Genomic DNA, 17,208 nt, shown 5'->3' with positions numbered 1-17,208 from the left:
TACTTAGAGGTGAAAAAATAACTTACTATTTCTGACAGTTCTTAGTGTTGACTGAGCTCAGGTGAGTGGTTCTCACCAGGGTGCCATCAAATGCCATGAGTGGGATCAACTGTAGGCTTCTTCACTCGAATGTCTGGTTCCTGGGTTGGGGTCGTTGGAAAAGCTGGGAGCTGTCAGTCTCTCCATGTGGTCTAGGGTTTCATCACAGCGCATCATTCTCAGGTTAGTCACACTCCCTACTGCTGTCTGGCTTCCAAGAAGCAGGAGGTAGAAGCTGCCAGCCACGGTATGTGACATGCCTGGAAATGGCACAGTGCCACTTCTGCATTATTTTGTTGGTCGAAACAGTGAAGGGATTTGTCAAGATTTAAGGGGGTGAATAAGCAGGCTCCTACTTTTGATGGGAGAGGGGCAAGTCTCATTGCAGAAAAGCATGGGGAATGGGAGTTATTGTTGTGGTCATCTTTGGAAAAAACTATCTTCCATAAGAAGGATAAAAGACTGAATTACATAACGTAAAGCAGAGCTAACTGATGTATGTTGAACATTATAACCTAAAAACTGAAACCCTACATCCTATTTTAATACACATAAAACATTCATGACACTGACCATAAAGAAAAATTAATATATTCCAAATCGTTAGAAGCAGGGCAGACAACATTTTCTGATCGTTACATCTGAATGATAATACTTATTGATTACAAAACTAAAAAAGCATATATTTACCCCCTCTGGAAAATTTAAATGCAGTGAAACTTTTAAGTCTTCTACTAAACAACTTGATTCAGAGAGAATATCACAACTAAAATGTTACAATCTTAGAAAACAGCAATAATGAAAATGTTATATATAAGAAACTCTAAGATGCAGCTCAATCATAGCTCAGAGGTGAATTATACAGAAATTTTTACTTAGAATAGGCTGATGGCTAACATGATCTGCATGTATAATGGCTCAAACACAACCCAAGTGTATCTCTTACTCACATAAAAGTAGAGGACAGGTGAAGAGCTCAGGGGGCTGCCTTCCTCCACAAAGTCTTTTGGAATCTCTGGCTAATGGAGGTTCTGCCATATTGAGTTTCTGGCTTTCAGGGTTTCCCTAGTTGTCATCTCCATTCTATCCACCTAGAAGAGCAAAAGAACAGAGAGGAATGGATAAAGTGGGTGTTCTTGGTTCGTTTTGTTTTCTGTTCTTACAATGCAAGCCTTAAAGTGGCACAACTCATTTTGGCTCACATTCCATTGGCTAGAACTCAGTCACATAGCTACTCATAGCTACGCCTCTAGGGAAGATGAGCTAAAGGAGCAGAGTCAACATTTACAAAAGCAATCTTTCCGTTAACAAATGTTTATGGAGTGCCTAGTATTTACTGGGACCTGTACTAGGAATATGGGATTTAGTGAGGAATATAAATGAGACACACCATACTCTCGTGAGTCTTATAGTCTAATGAGAAAGCAAATAATTATAATAATATAGGAGTTATATTCATATAATAGAACATTTTTATCAGTGGAAGTAAATGAATTAGAGCAGTATCAACATGTATACATCTTAAAAACATGTTGTATAGTGAAAATCAAATTGCATGAGGTTACATCTTACGTGTTATGTAAGTGTATATGTATATGTATTTTTTAGGAAACTTACATATTAGTAAACTAATTAAGACATGTATGTGAGTGATAAATATCAAATTCAGGACAATGGACAGCACTGAGAAAGTAGCAGGGTGAAAGAGGCAAGGAGTGTAATTTCAAGGAGGTTTATTCTTTATTCTAATTTATTTTTGACAAATAAAAGTTACATCTATTTGGAGTATACAATTTGCTATTTTGATATATGTTATACATTTTGAAATCATTAATACAATCTAATTAACCCATTATTACTACTTTTGTGAGTGTATGTTAAGAACACGAGATCTGCTCTCAGCAAATTTCAAGTAAAAAAAATTACATTATGGACGTGGTTCCATAGTGTAGTGGTTAGCACGTCTGCTTTACACACAGAAGGTCCTAGGTTCACGCCCCAGTGGAGCCACGGTCCATGGTCTATGGCACCCTGAACGTGCCCGATCTCGTCTGATCTCAGAAGCTAAGCAGGGTCGGGCCTGATTAGTACTTAGATGGGAGACCACCTAGGAAGACTAGGTGCTGTAGTCATAAATAATAATAAATAATAAAAAAATACATTATGACTAACTACAGTTACCATGCTGTAAATTTGGTTTCCACAACTTATTCACCTTATACCTGAAAGTTTGTACCATTTGATCAATGTCTCTTCTTTCGCTGGACCAGAGACTCTGGTAACCACCATTCTACTACCTGTTATATTATGAGTTTGACTTTTTTTGTTGTTGTTGTAATGCTTCGTTCTTTACCTTGGTCATGAGAACACCGGTGTTCATTATATTATACTTTTCATAGTTTTTTTTTTTTTATGTCTGAAATTTTCATAATGTGAAGAAAATTCTGAAAGTGCTTTAAAATAAAACCATAATCCTATGCATATATTCAGTAGTAAATTCATGTACAAGTGCTTTTGTCATAATCATCAGTAAATACTTATGGAAAGTTTTTTTTTAAGAGCATGGAAAGACACAACATTCATAATTTCCTGTTCTAAAGAGTGACTGTATTATGCCAGACAGGGAGGGAAAGTTCAGTGATTGGATGAGTGACTCTGATGAGCATCTCCTGGAAGAACAATGATGCCTTATATGGCCATTCTGGCCACTTCTGCTTCTGCCTATTCAGATGATTTTCCTTTAAAGTGTCCCTCAATTCCACTGACAAATTTGTAATGGTTTCTCCATGGCTGGGGCAGGGTGGTTATTTCTGCTGAGATGGCCATTACTTCTTGGTGCTGGCCTTGGGGATTTAGAATTGATTGAGAAGCTGAACAACCACAAGTAACTACCAGATTTGCTTTCTTTCTGGAATTATAGATCAAGTAAAATTTAAATTGACTGCCTGACAATTCATTCTGGAGAATTCTATCTGATAGCAACTAATGCCTAAAGCCCCATTGGGTCATGCCATTTGAATCCCTGAGTGAGCAAATGGAAAATCAGGGATATGCTAACCCCTTGGGGTTTCTTTTTTTCTCCTGGACACAGAGCTTTTTCTCTTGGATAAGAAAACCATTAGGCTAGGGTGTTGGGTTGGGAGACATCTCTAATCTTCCTTAGAATGTAAAGTTGGCTTCCATGCTGCATTTCAGCATACCCAGTATCACTTATTTTCATTTAGTAGAGGTAGTGCAGGAGGTGCATTGGAGAGGCCCTGAGTTTCTGGGTTCTCCAATTCCTCTGGCTCCTCCAAGATAACCCCATTTAAACCAATATAGCACATATTTAGCTGGTCAGCCCACTTATTTTAATTTTAGAAATTGGCCACAATGGAGAATTTGACTACTTCAGCTCTGCAAAGTTCATGATTATAGAAATTTTGGCAGTCTCATTAACACTGGCTGAAGTCAGAAAAGACTTCCTTAACAGAGTTTTCTGTCATTCTAGATTTTTGGGTAAACATCTGTGGATTGCGGCACTTACTGTTTAACAGTTGGTTTTTTTTTTTAATTCTTTCGGCACCCTGCAAGACATTGATGGCATGCTAAAAATGAGTGATTTGAAAATAAGTTAATAAATAGACTATTAATATAGGTGTGTTCAGGCTTTAGGAAAACCGACGATGCAGAGGGTGGTATCCCATGACTAAAACCATGTATGTATATGTGTAGTTAGGTCAATTGAAGATGACAGATTTTATATATATATAAAATATATATACATACACACACATACACACACACATACACACACACATATATATAATTAGACAGACAGATAGATAATACATAATAGATGATAGTTTTCCAACAATTAGAAAATCCACATTTTCTCAAGTACACATGGAATGTAAAATGTTGAACTAGGCCATACCACAAGAAAACCTCAACAAATTTCAAAGACTGGCTGTCATACAAACCATGATCTCAAATATCACTTCGATTACATTAGAAGTTAATAAGAAAAAATATGCCCACCCATATTTGGACAATAAAATATATTCTACCAACAAACTTGTAGGTTAACAAAGAAATTTTAAGAACTGTTTCAAATATAAATTCTCACTTTGTATGAGTTCAAGGTCTCTTGTAATCTTATGACCTTTCGAATACAAGCCACTTCCTTATTAAGAAAATTCCTGAAACAACTTATTGCTGTGGATTTCTGCTCTCTTGCTTCATTTCATTCCCTGGGCATTTCCCTAATTTTATTGTGAGTTCAGATATTCATTTAAAATAATGTTATTTCATTTTATCCAGTATTTCTTGGTGGCTTTTCGTTTGGATTTGTGTTTAGCTGGAGGATTTTCTGGATATCTAGTATGCCATTTTGCTGGAAATAGAAGTCATTGTTCTCTTTTATTTATATAAATATATCTATCTTATTTGCTTCAAACCTAGGTTTCCACTATAGATTATTTAGCAGATACGATCTAAGTAAAAATATGTATCATAAAGATTCTTAAAAAGTGAAATTTAAAGATAGATGTTAAAACCAACGGAGAAAATACCAGCATTTTTCTATCCATAACCAAACGATGCTTGGTAATTCACATCTGATCTATTTCCTGCCTTCCTTATATTTTGTCGATTTAGTCATATTATGTGCAGGTCCTGCCCCTGGCACAGCTAGAAACATAAACCAACTGGGATTTTCAATGCTATGACTGTGATTAAAATTACTGTCATTTGGACCAGAAAACAATGAACTCAGTGTCAGTTAAGAAAACTAAAGACCTGACCAAACCCACCTTCACCCTCAGCACATAGAGATTGTATCAGAGGTCACAAATGCCAAAGGGTTCTCCCAGCATGTGGATGGTAAACACATGCTTACCCCTGAATCTGACAATAGACTAAATGTCAAGGACAGGGTTCTGATGTTTATGGTGTAATATGACTTGTTTATTTGAAGAAGAACTTCTCAGAGTTACCAAAACAAAGAGAATTCACCTGTGCTAATAACAACCTCAAACAATCTGAAGTTAAATTTTTACTTATCCTTTTTTTCTTTCATTATTTGAGTATATTATCTAGTTGAATGAATTGCCTCTGAAGCCAATATAATTCAGTAATTTCTTTCCATAGTTCCCTGTCCCATCCTAGTAGCCTACAGTGTCTTGTGTGTGTTCTATATCTTTGCAGCTGTCTTCCCAATGTCTCTTTTCACATTAGTATGTTGATAGAGTGACAGCTGGCTGAGCTGTAGCTTATGAGTATAAAACAAGTAATTGCCTCTCCCTTTCGACCTGACAGAGTCTTGTATAGATTGATATTACGGAAACTACAAGTGATTTTTAAACTTCAGCAAAATAGAACAATCCTGTAGCTTTTACCCTTAGATATGGAGTGTCATATGTGGTTTAAAACGTTCAATAAACATCCTGACTTTCTCCTTTATAAAATGTGCTCTTTACTATGCTAACTTTCAAGAAGTCGTCATAGAATTACCTATTATTTTCAATCATTAAATTTTAAAAGTGAAAATAACCCCTTATGTATCTCATTTAATGTTCTTATAATGGGTGGGTAGGCAGTGCAAAAGTTCAATTTAATTTTACTGAAGTCCTCTAGCACAAAGCATTCTATAGCTCCATTTCCCACTAACCCATTTTTTTTACTATTAATGCTCCAGCTGCACCGGTGTATGGATTTTTTTAATCAGTTGCCAAAATACCCTTATCCCTATTTTAGCCTGTCAGATATTGGTGACAACAAAACTGTCCTTCTCATAAGTAATCTTCCATGGTGTAAACTTTCTTGAAAGTAGCAGGCATTTGATAAGTGTTGAATTAAATTAAACATACTTAAAATTCTACTTTAAACATCATTTATTTTTTTCATAGAGAATAAAATTGCCACATATTAGTTCTCCAGAAATCTAATTAGTTCAGATTTCATGTTTTATATTCTTATTTTTCTGTTCTCTTTTCTTTACCAATATGAGGCTGAAAGTTCAGGCAGATCTGAAGCCTAGTTCTAATGAGGTAGACGACTGAGAGTGGCCTCTGATTTAATCTGTGCCACAGTGTCTTGTACTAGCTCCCTTATAAGGTGAGTGAATGGATATGAATGTTCAAGGGCAAGATGCATTAATGCCCTAATGCAATTGATTTATACATGGCTGCATCAAGCTAGCAGGCTGGAATGGAGTCAGGATTTCTTCATGCTTCTCAGAGCAATTAGAGGTTGCCAGAGGGGAATGAGACCTCCCCCAAACAACAAAAAGATGAGGGGGAGAATGCTCAGCTTTATCTTCTTGAAAGACTTGATCAAATCCTAATCCTAATTACACAACATCATTGACGATTGTGTTGCCTCGTGTGGAGCCGGGAGAGCTGCACCTCCAGCTGGGAAAATGCTATGTCTCTTTCTCTATGTAGCCATCTTAGATCATTTAATTCACTATAACTTTTACTTATATTAAAAGAACTTGTATTATGTGTCTCTGGGTTGATAATAATGCCGTCATTATGATACCTGCCTATGTCTTAGCTATTCTATATAATTTGAAAGCAGGATGATTGAAACATGAGTGATATTTTTGTACAAACCCTATAACTTATACAAATGAATGGGGGCTGTCATTTTTTGAACTCCATTTTTCAGGAATTTGTTGTCTAAAATTGCATTTCCTCTAAATAATACATCTACTTTGCTTTAATTTTCTTATTTTCTACAGTGTCCTAATGATAATTCCATTGCTATTTAATAACTGTAAGACCTTGGGTATATTAATCCTTTATGAATCTCTTTTTTCATCTATAAAATTGAAATAATGGCATATATTTAATAGTGAAGCATAAACCCTCCACTCGGTGTTGTACAACTTTGTCTTCTGTCAGCACCTCCTCTTCCCCCAAATACTACAGTTTGTGCTGGGAAACCACTGTTACCCTCTGCCTCCATTCTCACTCTACAGATTATGTAAGTTTAGTTTTAAATTTGCAGTTTGTGGTACTTGTGGGAAAGTGAAGAAGAGATGGTTATTAAGTAAGGGAAATATGAGTCTGTAACTCAGGAGAGAATTCTGGGATTGAGCTCGTTCTTACAGAAGCATCAGTATATACATGGTGGTTTTAGATACGGATGCTGATCTTATCACCCAGGAACCAAGTATGAAGTTATAAAAATGGAAGCAGAAACATAGTCACAGACATATTTAAAGGATATGGAGAGGAAGCAGAGCCTATGAAGTATATTGGAACAGATGCATATCTGTGTGGGCTAACTGGCAAATACCTTATACTCAGATATTTCAAAGAGTGCAAATAATGGGGTCTAAAAAATTAGTTAACTTTTTTTTTAAACAAGGACTGATTTGCATTTCCTTTCAAAAAGTCAGCTATATGTAGGTACAGTATGAGGAAAGTTTGGTTTAATATAACTTGGTGTTGAAAAGACCTAGCAGGATCGGGGTTAGTTGATGACAATCTCAATGCCAAGGGTAAGACATAATCCATCTGGTCAAAACTGATTTTTCAAAATAGCTGTCTTTCTTCCTTTCTTTATCTTGTAAGGCCTTTTCTTTTAAACTTAGCAGTCGGCTCTTTCCTGGCTCTTAAGGGTGCAAAGTGTGTATCACTTTATGTGCTATTTTTGCCAGTTTCTGCTTTAGGAGTCCCATAATTGTCGTCTCATAGTATCCTCCAGTGTCTAATATCCTCATCACTTCGTCATGAAATAACTTGGCTAACATACCTTATTTCATTTTCTCTCTTGGCCACTTTAGTACTTTTCATCCTCCAAAGTTAGTCTACTTCAGAATTGAATTCATTACACCCAAACCCTTTTGATTCAATGACTTGGATCAAATAGTCAGTTGTCAAGCTGAGATGAATAAGTCAAACTGATACACTTCTTTGGCCAACTTGTATGAAGCCAAAGCTCAGGCCAGTTTGGCTACCCATATTTGAGCCTGTCATTCAACATATTTGTGAGCAATTGGAATAAATGTGTTTATGAGCCCACTAAAGACTAAAGACACCATAAGTTGGAGCCTTGAGGAGTTGATGATTTTCTCTTTGTAAACCCGCCCCAAGCTTCATCTCGCAATTATCCTCTTTAGATTACTTCACTTTCACGATTTCTCCAATATCATCTTTCTTTATGTCCTCTCTGCCATTACTGACCTGATCCTGACAATCTAGACTTTTCTCATTTATTTATTTGTGGTAATTCTTGAACATCTTTGTTCTCTCTGAAAACTGTATTAAATTGTGAATATATTTATTTCATTTTTGTAAATTTACTACTACTACTACTATGACGACGACGACTATTACTACTACTACTACTACTACTACTACTACTACTACTACTACTACTACTAGAATTACTACCACTGCAGCAGTAATCACTATCATTAACCTCAGCAACAGCACCAGCTCTTATTCATTAACTCAATACTATAATTGCTATAGGTCCTTGAACCTGTATGTATGCTTCTGAAACATGTAACATTCTTTTCAGTATTTTAATTCGTGTAAATGACATTGTATATAGATTCCATTATCTTCTTTAATTCTTCCGCTGAACTATACAATGTTAACATATATCTATGTTGCTGTGTTTACCTAGTTCATTGCTTCTCACTTCTACACAGTATACATAGTATGTATCTATCACATTTTACAGTTCCTTTTACAAAAATGATGAATTAACACCATGTTTCTGTTCCTTTTATAATAAACCTTATTGGAAGATATGTTTATACTTGTCTTCACTTCTTCACCTCTAATTCTCTCTTGGACACTGAACAATCAGACTCTTGTCCCCAATACTACTCTGTAACACAGCATGGAAAACACATTTGTCAAAGTCTCCAATGAATTCTGAGTTGCCAAATCCAGTTGTCATTTTTTAGTTGTCATCTTACTTGACCTTTTGACTGCATGATCCAGCCTACCTTTTCAATCTCATACTCCAGTACTTTCCACTTCATTCACTGGACTCTAACTGCATGTGCTACATTGTTATTTCTCAAACACATATTAAGCCTGATTTAACATCATCTTTGGTTTTTCTTGTTAGTCTGCCTAAGACCCTCTTGTCTTCAGATAGATACATTAATCCATTAATTAGCACCTGCTCAGGACAGCCCTGCTGCTGCCATTCTCTCTTCCCTTACCCTACTTAATGTTAACTCAGAACACTTAGTATTATGTGAAATCTCATTAAAGCATTGCTTATTTATTTTGTTTATTGCCTGTCTCTCCTCACTAGAATGTAAGCTACCCAAGGGCAGGAATATTTTCTATTTCTTTCACTACTATATTGCCATGGTTTGATACAATGCATGGCTCATAGATTTTGAGAAAATTTAAGTTGAATTAATAACCCAATCATGTCACATGAAGTGCTCTTGGAGTTTCTGTAAAAAAAACATGTCTTTGTTCAATTGTTTGTTTGTTATTTTAGTAGTTTAGTAGAAAAGAGACAAACCAGGCAATCAAATTATGATTGGCTGTTACTATTGCCAATTATTTCTGCCCGAGGATGTGTCATGTCATGAGTCCCTTCAAAATAAGCAATGAGATAGATATTACAGGAACCAAGAAATATAAACCAGTTAAATATTTTTTCTTCTGCCCCTGTATCTTATACTTTAAACAGCATGTAGATATTATTCAGATAGTTTTGGCTCTCTCCTTGTGATTTTTCTATTTTTCCATTGTCTATCTAGTTCTATGCTTCCTACAAGTTGTGGAGAGGGGTGGTAGACACTGAGTTTTGTCTCATTGCTTATTTTGAAGGGATCAGAATTAGTTCTAACCAAAGAAGAAAGTCATCCTTGAATTTGGTAACTACCTAAAGGAGCTATAAACCTGTAAGAACTATAGAATATTCAATATGTAGCAAACGTAATAAAAATTTTACAGAAATAAAAAATAGCTTTCTCCTACAAATATTGAAATAGCTCTTTCTCCCTAATATTGAAAACAATTTACAAATGATATATTTGCCTCAGAAATAATAGCCTTATTGTATATGTCAAATTATAAACCCAAAGAAGCAGCTTGCTGTTTCCTAAATAGCCAATTCTGTCCTTTAACAGATAGTATTGCCTCCTCTATAAATAAATAGCAACAATCAGTATATTATGAATTAAAAGAGGACAAGATGACCAGACTGACCTCTATTCTAGAAGACCTACCAAACCATATCTGGAAAACCGAAACTAGTAATTATGTCACTTGTTATTGCAATTTGCACTCCAAAATTAAGCTGTCTTATTGTTTCAGCTCTTGTTGTACTAACTGCCATTTGTTCTGGAAACAGATGGGCCCTTGCTAATTAAGAAAACTGCTGTGATTCATTAAAGAAATAGCAAACAACCGAATGAAGTGTCAGTTCTTAGGGTCACTCAATGTACAAAGCTTGATCGCATTACTCATTTGTTCTATCTTCCTCTGAAACATTGACTTAACCTAATGATTTACCATATATTACCTTTAAGTACTGTAATTACAAAGACCACAGCACACCAAAAGGCTTAAGTATGTGCGGTATTATTTGGGGAGTGAATATTTCATTAGTTATTTTAGACCCCTAAAAAGATGATTTATAAAAGCATTACCTTCATACTTGGAAGAGACCTTAGGAATCTTTTAGTTCAATGTATTTCACTCACTCAGTTGTTCAATACTTATTAAGTTTCCTCTTCTTACTAGGATTTGTGCTAAATGCTCATGATGCATGTATCAATAGGACTATTCTTGTCCTCAAGTTTTCAAAGTCTTTTTTGGAACAGAAATACATATAAGGCAATCATAATAAAATACATTATTTTGTCATTGAAATGTATAAGAAATTTTCTAAGTGCAGAGAGAAAGAAACACCTAGCTCTAACAGGGCGAAAGATGGTTATATAAGGTTTTTGTGGAAGACACAATGTTGTTAGCATATAGAAAGCTTTTTATTTTTTTTGTTTTTCCTGCTGCTATCTTGAATGCCATTTTATTGATCTCTCCTACTAGCTCTAATCATTTGTTATTCTCATTGATTTTCTATGTAGATGAGACTATTACCTATAATAATGATAACTTTATGTCTTCCTTTCCAATGTTTAACAATCATTTCTTTTTTCTTTTTTTATTTTATTGTAGAGAATAAGATATCCAGAGCTGTAATGTGTTCCAGTTAGGGTATAGAAAGTGAAAAGAGATTGTCCTTCTCACTCTATCAATGAGGAAAACCTAGATAATATACAAAGTCATAAATTTTAAAAACCAATCAGAGAGCTGAGAATTTTTCAATGAACTAAATACATAGATTTCAAGCCTTTCTAGGTGACAAGAGAATGGATGCCATTTCCATCCCAGGCAGAGTGGGAAGGAAGAGAAAAAAATCTATTAGATGGGCATAGGAGAAAAGAACAAAACTTTTACTAAACATTTAATAGCTATATATGGCTTGGAGTTAACACGACAGAATTCTTAAGAGTCCTTGTGGCAGAACAAGTCTGCATCTACCTGTCAACCTTTCCTATGGGCTTTCAACAAGATATCAGGGGTAGCCCAGCAAAAACTGAGTATGAAAGGCAAAAGCCTGAAGATATGACAGGAGAGCTGGTTCTTCATCAAGGTCATTGCAGTGGCCCTCCAAAGGCTTTGAGCAAGGAAGAGATCACCCGAGGAGCAGAAATCCAGGGGCAAGACAAAAAAGCAAAGGAATTCTAAGGTAACCCAATCATTGTCAGCCAAACTATAAAGCTGTGATTTCCCCTGGATCTGCAAGCTTGTGACTGCAGTATTAAGCATAAAAAGTTCTTTAGAGTTTGTGGATGCTTTGATCTCCTTTGAAGGGGAAGTTCTGACCCCACCACTGAAATAATCTAAATTAATGGTGAAATAAATCTAACTAAAGTTGAAGAAAAAGTCCATATCCAGGTCAAATATAGATTAGATGGACTCGACTCCCCTCCTCCAATACATTATGGCCCAGCAGGAGAAGGGATATGACTTTTCCTGAGATAAACATTATTTACTTTAGATTCTACTGTGTTTCTTTTACACACAGTATCTGGCACACAATAAATTATGAAAAACATTAAGAAGCACTAAATTGTAACCTATGATCAAGAGAAGAAATAGTAAATAGAAGCAGATCCGGAGATAATTGAACTTATCAAGCGGGGCTTTACAATGTCTATGATAAATAGGTAGGGTATTTATATGAAAAGGTGGACAGATGAAGAATTTCACTGAAGAGACGGAAAATATATTTTAAAAACCCTTCGAAATAAAAATGCGAGGATTAGAAAATACAACATCATAAATGAAGAACTTATCCAAGGATTAATAACAGACTAGGCACAGTATAACAAATATCATTCAGTATGAAAAACAACAGAAACTATCACATGTTCCTAGTAGATGTGCAAAATATTACAATGATTTTGGATAATTATTCATCAATCTCTTATAAAAATTAAACATGCATCCGTACTAAGATCCAGTGTTTCCACTCCTAGGTATTTACCCAAGAGAAATGAAAACACAGATCCAAAAAAAGAGACTTCTATAAAAATGATAATGGCATCATTATTCATAACAGCCCAAACTAGAGAACAAACCAAATGTCAATCAATTGGTGAATAGATAGTGTGGTATAGCCATATAAAATGCAACTTCAAAATAAGAATGTAACACATGGATGAATCTCAAAAACATTATGCTCAATAAAGCCAGACACAAAACAGTACATTCTATGTTTTTCCCATTTATATAAAGTTCATAAGAGACAAATCTAATCTATATTAATAGAAATTAGGAAATATTGCCTATGGGGATTGATGGGAAAAGACAAGGGAATTTCTGGCCTGAACAAAATATTTTTTGGGGGGTGGTTATATGAGATTATAAATTTTAACAAGAACTGAACATCTTTTAAAGGTGTATGCATTTTATTGTTTATAATTTGCACCCAAAGCATAAAAATATGTATTCTTAGAGTTAAGGCTAAATAACTAACAAAGAAACACTGACATATATTGGCTTATATAAAACCAAAGTTTATTTTTTCTCTCATATAATGGTTAAGCTGTTCTGAGCTGGAGGAGCTACTCTGCTCAAAGTAGTCACTCAGGGAGCAATATATTCTTTTTGCTCTGCCATTTCCTTAGAATTGTCTTCAACTGAATGGTCAAAGCAGGATTGCTGCTATGTCCGTGTTCTAGTACATGAGTAGAGAAAAACAATCCATGGAAGTTCATTTTCTTTAGGATGACCTGGAATTCAAATGCATGACTCCCACTCCCATTCCAAAAGCCTAAAATTAGTCACATGGCCACTCCTAGTAGAACACTCATTGTCTGAGAGTTTAAGCAAGGGAGCTGAAAGAGCATTAAGGAAAGAGAAGGTAAACAGGGACAATAGACTAGTGGTTACCAGAAGGTGGGGAAGGGGAGAGGGAGGTAGATAGGGTAAAAGGGGTCAAATATGTGATGACAGAAAGAAATCTAAGTATGGGTGGTGAAACATACAATGCAAAATATATATGACTTACTGTTGAAAAAAATTAAAAAATAATTTAAAATATATATATGTGTGTGTGTATATATGATTTTATATTTGTATACATTATATATACACACACACACACACACACACACACACACACATGCACACACACACACACAGAGTCACCTAAGCAAGTACGAAAGTAAACCGGGGAAAGTAGCATGGCTTTAGAAGTACTGAATGCCTAGTTTGGGTATATGATTAGGAATTTCAAGTGAGACCAGTTTAAACAAAGTTATTTTGTTTCTAATCATGCTCAGCTCCACTATACACACACGGAATAGCCTGAGAGTTGTATTCAACAAGTGTGGCTTTGCTAAAGGAGTATGATGAAAAGAGATGATCCATTGTGAGTGTACGCATGGGAGTGATTATAATGATTAAGCACTTTGTGGACAAATAAACAGGCTCATAGAAGGCCATCCATTGTCATGGATCTAAAATGTGTGGAGCCAGGGGTTGAACCCAGGTCAATCTAATGCCAATTTCTGTCCTTATTACACATAGCACAGTGAATCACTGCTTTAAGTGGGAGCTGAACAATATAATTTGATGGATCATGTAATATCTATGTATCAGGGAAGTAGATGTACAACTTTATACAGTAGTAATCAATGATTCGACTTCATGATTAGGGAGAAAATAGGATTTAAATAGAAAAAGGTGTAAATGATATAAAATAAAAACAACTCTCTAATGGATCTATCCAGATAAGGCAAATTTATTTAAAAGGTATTTTCTTATCTAGTGACTAGAGAAGTCCAACCACTTATTTTTGTAAACGAAGAGACTAAGACCTAGAAAATATAAGGCAGAGCCTGAACTAGAACAGAGGTCTTCCAAGATCTAGGCTGTCATCCTTTCCATTACACCATGCAATTTTAGAAGGTTTAGATATAGTCCTGCCTAATGCCAAAAAGATTGGACAGATGACCTCTTGACATTGCCTTTATTCTTTTAAGATATATTCTGATTCTATAATACCTGTCACAAGATTATACACACTGATACCTAGTAACAGTATTATCTTAGTCTCTTTTTCTTCTAGCTTTATTGAGGTATAACTGACAGATAAAAATTATATATACTTAAGGTGTAAGATGTGATGATTTTATATTTGTATACATTGTAAAATGCTTACCACAATCAAACCACCTTACTCTCTTAATGAGTCTTTGTATTCTTTATCCTAAAGATTCATGGAAGCTAAGAATCCAATGCATTAATTTGGCTGTTTTGAGAAAAATTAAGTACAAATAAATATCGGATACTAATTTTCATTCAGATTGTAATGGAAAAGATAGCAACTTTTCCACAATCTCCTAAATAATTTTCAACTGAAGAAATCTGAAGATAAGCTTAAGAACTGTACCTGGTAGGCAGTGCTTATTGAATTTTTTCTTACATTGCTGAATAATTTCACATTACTTAGGCTGTGTCATTATGTTTCTATCACAATGAGGGAAAAAACATTAAAGTAATGAATGTCGTGCCTCATTTGTCAAGATCTGAGTCACTGGAATGAAGCATCTTTCAGTGTAAATGCAATTTGGGAGGTTAAACCATACTCTTTCTATTTGAAAATACTCAAGTGGTTAGTACTGAGCCATTTTGCTAATACATTGAACACTAAAAATAATTTGGCATATGGGAAAAGTATTCGAGACTAGATGGTTAAAAAGGAAGAGTAAATAAAAACTTCATGTTTTACTTATACAAGTCACAGTTTACCCTTTTGTGAAGAACAGCAAGGCTTTTCTGAAAATGTGTACTTACAGAATGTCATACTGTGTAAAATGTTATGAAGAAATCAATTTCCATTTTCCTATACACTTCTCTCAACATGCTGCTCTTGCAAGCATCAAGTGGGTGTCCTTCATTGTATACACCTCAAGCCACGAAGGAATTAATGGATAAAAGTTTAAGATGAGCAAACTGGCTAATCCATATTTGTAGTGTTAAACAACTGAGGCCTGGAGAAACTTCAGGGCAAGGGTGGTAAAAAAACAAAAACAAAACAAAAACAGTGAAAGAAGGACGAAACAGGTGTCAGATGTCTCCTCTTCCATCCCTGTTTATGAAATTAAGATCTCTAACCTCCATAAAGAGGAGAGAAGAGAAATTAAGCCTAGGAAAATGAGAAGGGGCAGAGGTTTTACAGGATTCATGAGGTAGCCTTTTTTGGCAGATATTGGGTGTGAACTTTTGAATATTAGAATTCATGCCTGAATTGTGAAACATCATCTGTACACCTGGAAGAAAATGGACCTGAGAACCTGCCTGGACATCTTTTCATCATGGCTGGGTGGCCTGGCTACAATGACTGGTCGAGTGACAAACTATGCAGTGGAGTATGAGAGTCTCATATTAAAGATAATCCTGCCATATCCTAAAATGACCTCTAATGATTTCCACCTCCTGGTAGTCATGCCTTTGTGTAATCCCCTCTTCTTAAGAGTGGACACAATCTGTGACTTGTTTCTAACCAACAGATTATGGCAAAGGTGATGGATATCACTGCCATGACTTGGTTACGTTATATAGCAAAGGCGATGGGGTGTCATAACTGTAACTATGTTATATTATATAAGACTCTATTTATATAAGGCTTCATTTTAACAGACTGGAATGAGAGACTCTCCTTGTAGGCTTGAAGTAAGCAGCCATGTTGAAGAAGCCCATGTGGGAAAGAACTACGGGTGGCCTCTAAGATATGGAGGTAGCCTCTAGCCTCAAGTAAATATCCAGGGCTCTTAATAATGTAGTTTTAAGAAAATGAATTCTGCAGTTCCTGCGTGAACTGAGACGTGAATTCTTCCGCAGTCCAGACTCCAGAAGAGAATCTCAGTTCTAGCAGACATTTTGGACATTGCATCTTTGTGAGACTCTGAAACAGAGGACCCAACTAAGCCATGCCCACAGACTCCTGGTCCACTGTCAATGTACTTGCATTTAGCACTGATACGTAATGGTACAAAAGTTTATGCTGTGATAGGAAAAAAAAAGCATGAGCCAAATCAACTTCTCCATCATACTGACATTATTACTAATTCCCAATACAGAAATCTGTCCTCTGACAGAACAGTCTAGAAAGCACCTGCACCCCACTTCGCTCTCACGCAATGACTTTACATACATGTGTCTATGAAATGACATTTATTCAGTGCTCACCACATTCAGTAAAATAACTTGTCCGAGGTCACACAGTCAGTAAATTAAAGAGGTATAATTAAAAACCAGGAAGGAAATGCAGGTTGCTTGGCTCAACAACCTCCAGTCTTAACCATTACACTGTGGTATATCTCATGACACAGTTGGGCGAGCAGCCATCCTCTGGGACTCCAGACATATTGCTCCAGGCCAGTATTTCTTTAATACTGGAATGTCTATGATGATTATTTAATGTTTTATTTCTGTGTTAATGATAATCTAAAATATATTAATAAGCATATTCTGCATTACTTGGATTATTATCTAAAAGAGTTCTACCCATATATCAGTGCCCCTGCATTTCCATTTGTGTTTAAATGACACTAAATAACCACCTAAAGTGACATCTTTCAGACCCATTGCCCTTTTTCTTCAACTATGACCCACAGACTCT

At 35.5% G+C, this 17,208-nt stretch overlaps 1 protein-coding gene and 1 pseudogene across 7 annotated transcripts in view; one reads left to right on the top strand and one right to left on the bottom strand.

The window, feature by feature from the left end:
• LOC105309820 (putative MAGE domain-containing protein MAGEA13P) overlaps positions 1 to 17,208 on the bottom strand; it is a 105,390-nt gene that overhangs the window by 74,968 nt on the left and 13,214 nt on the right. For 4 of the 7 annotated variants that reach the window (XR_897422.2, XM_023526431.1, XM_023526434.1 and 1 more), the window contains one exon: positions 990 to 1,130. The exons of 1 other annotated variant lie outside the window; for it this stretch is intronic. The gene's annotated coding sequence lies outside the window, so the exon portion shown is untranslated. Of the gene's footprint in view, positions 1 to 26; positions 300 to 989; positions 1,131 to 17,208 lie in introns of all 7 variants that reach the window. 2 more of the 7 variants (XM_023526432.1, XM_023526433.1) reach the window with 2 other exon arrangements.
• On the top strand, positions 2,052 to 2,171 carry LOC111734208 (annotated as a pseudogene).

The sequence above is a fragment of the Pteropus vampyrus genome, unplaced genomic scaffold, assembly GCF_000151845.1.
Source record: "Pteropus vampyrus isolate Shadow unplaced genomic scaffold, Pvam_2.0 Scaffold869, whole genome shotgun sequence".
Classification (NCBI taxonomy): Eukaryota; Metazoa; Chordata; class Mammalia; order Chiroptera; family Pteropodidae; genus Pteropus; species Pteropus vampyrus.
Note: the sequence above shows the minus strand (reverse complement) of the source record. Positions and strands in the feature narration are given on the sequence as shown.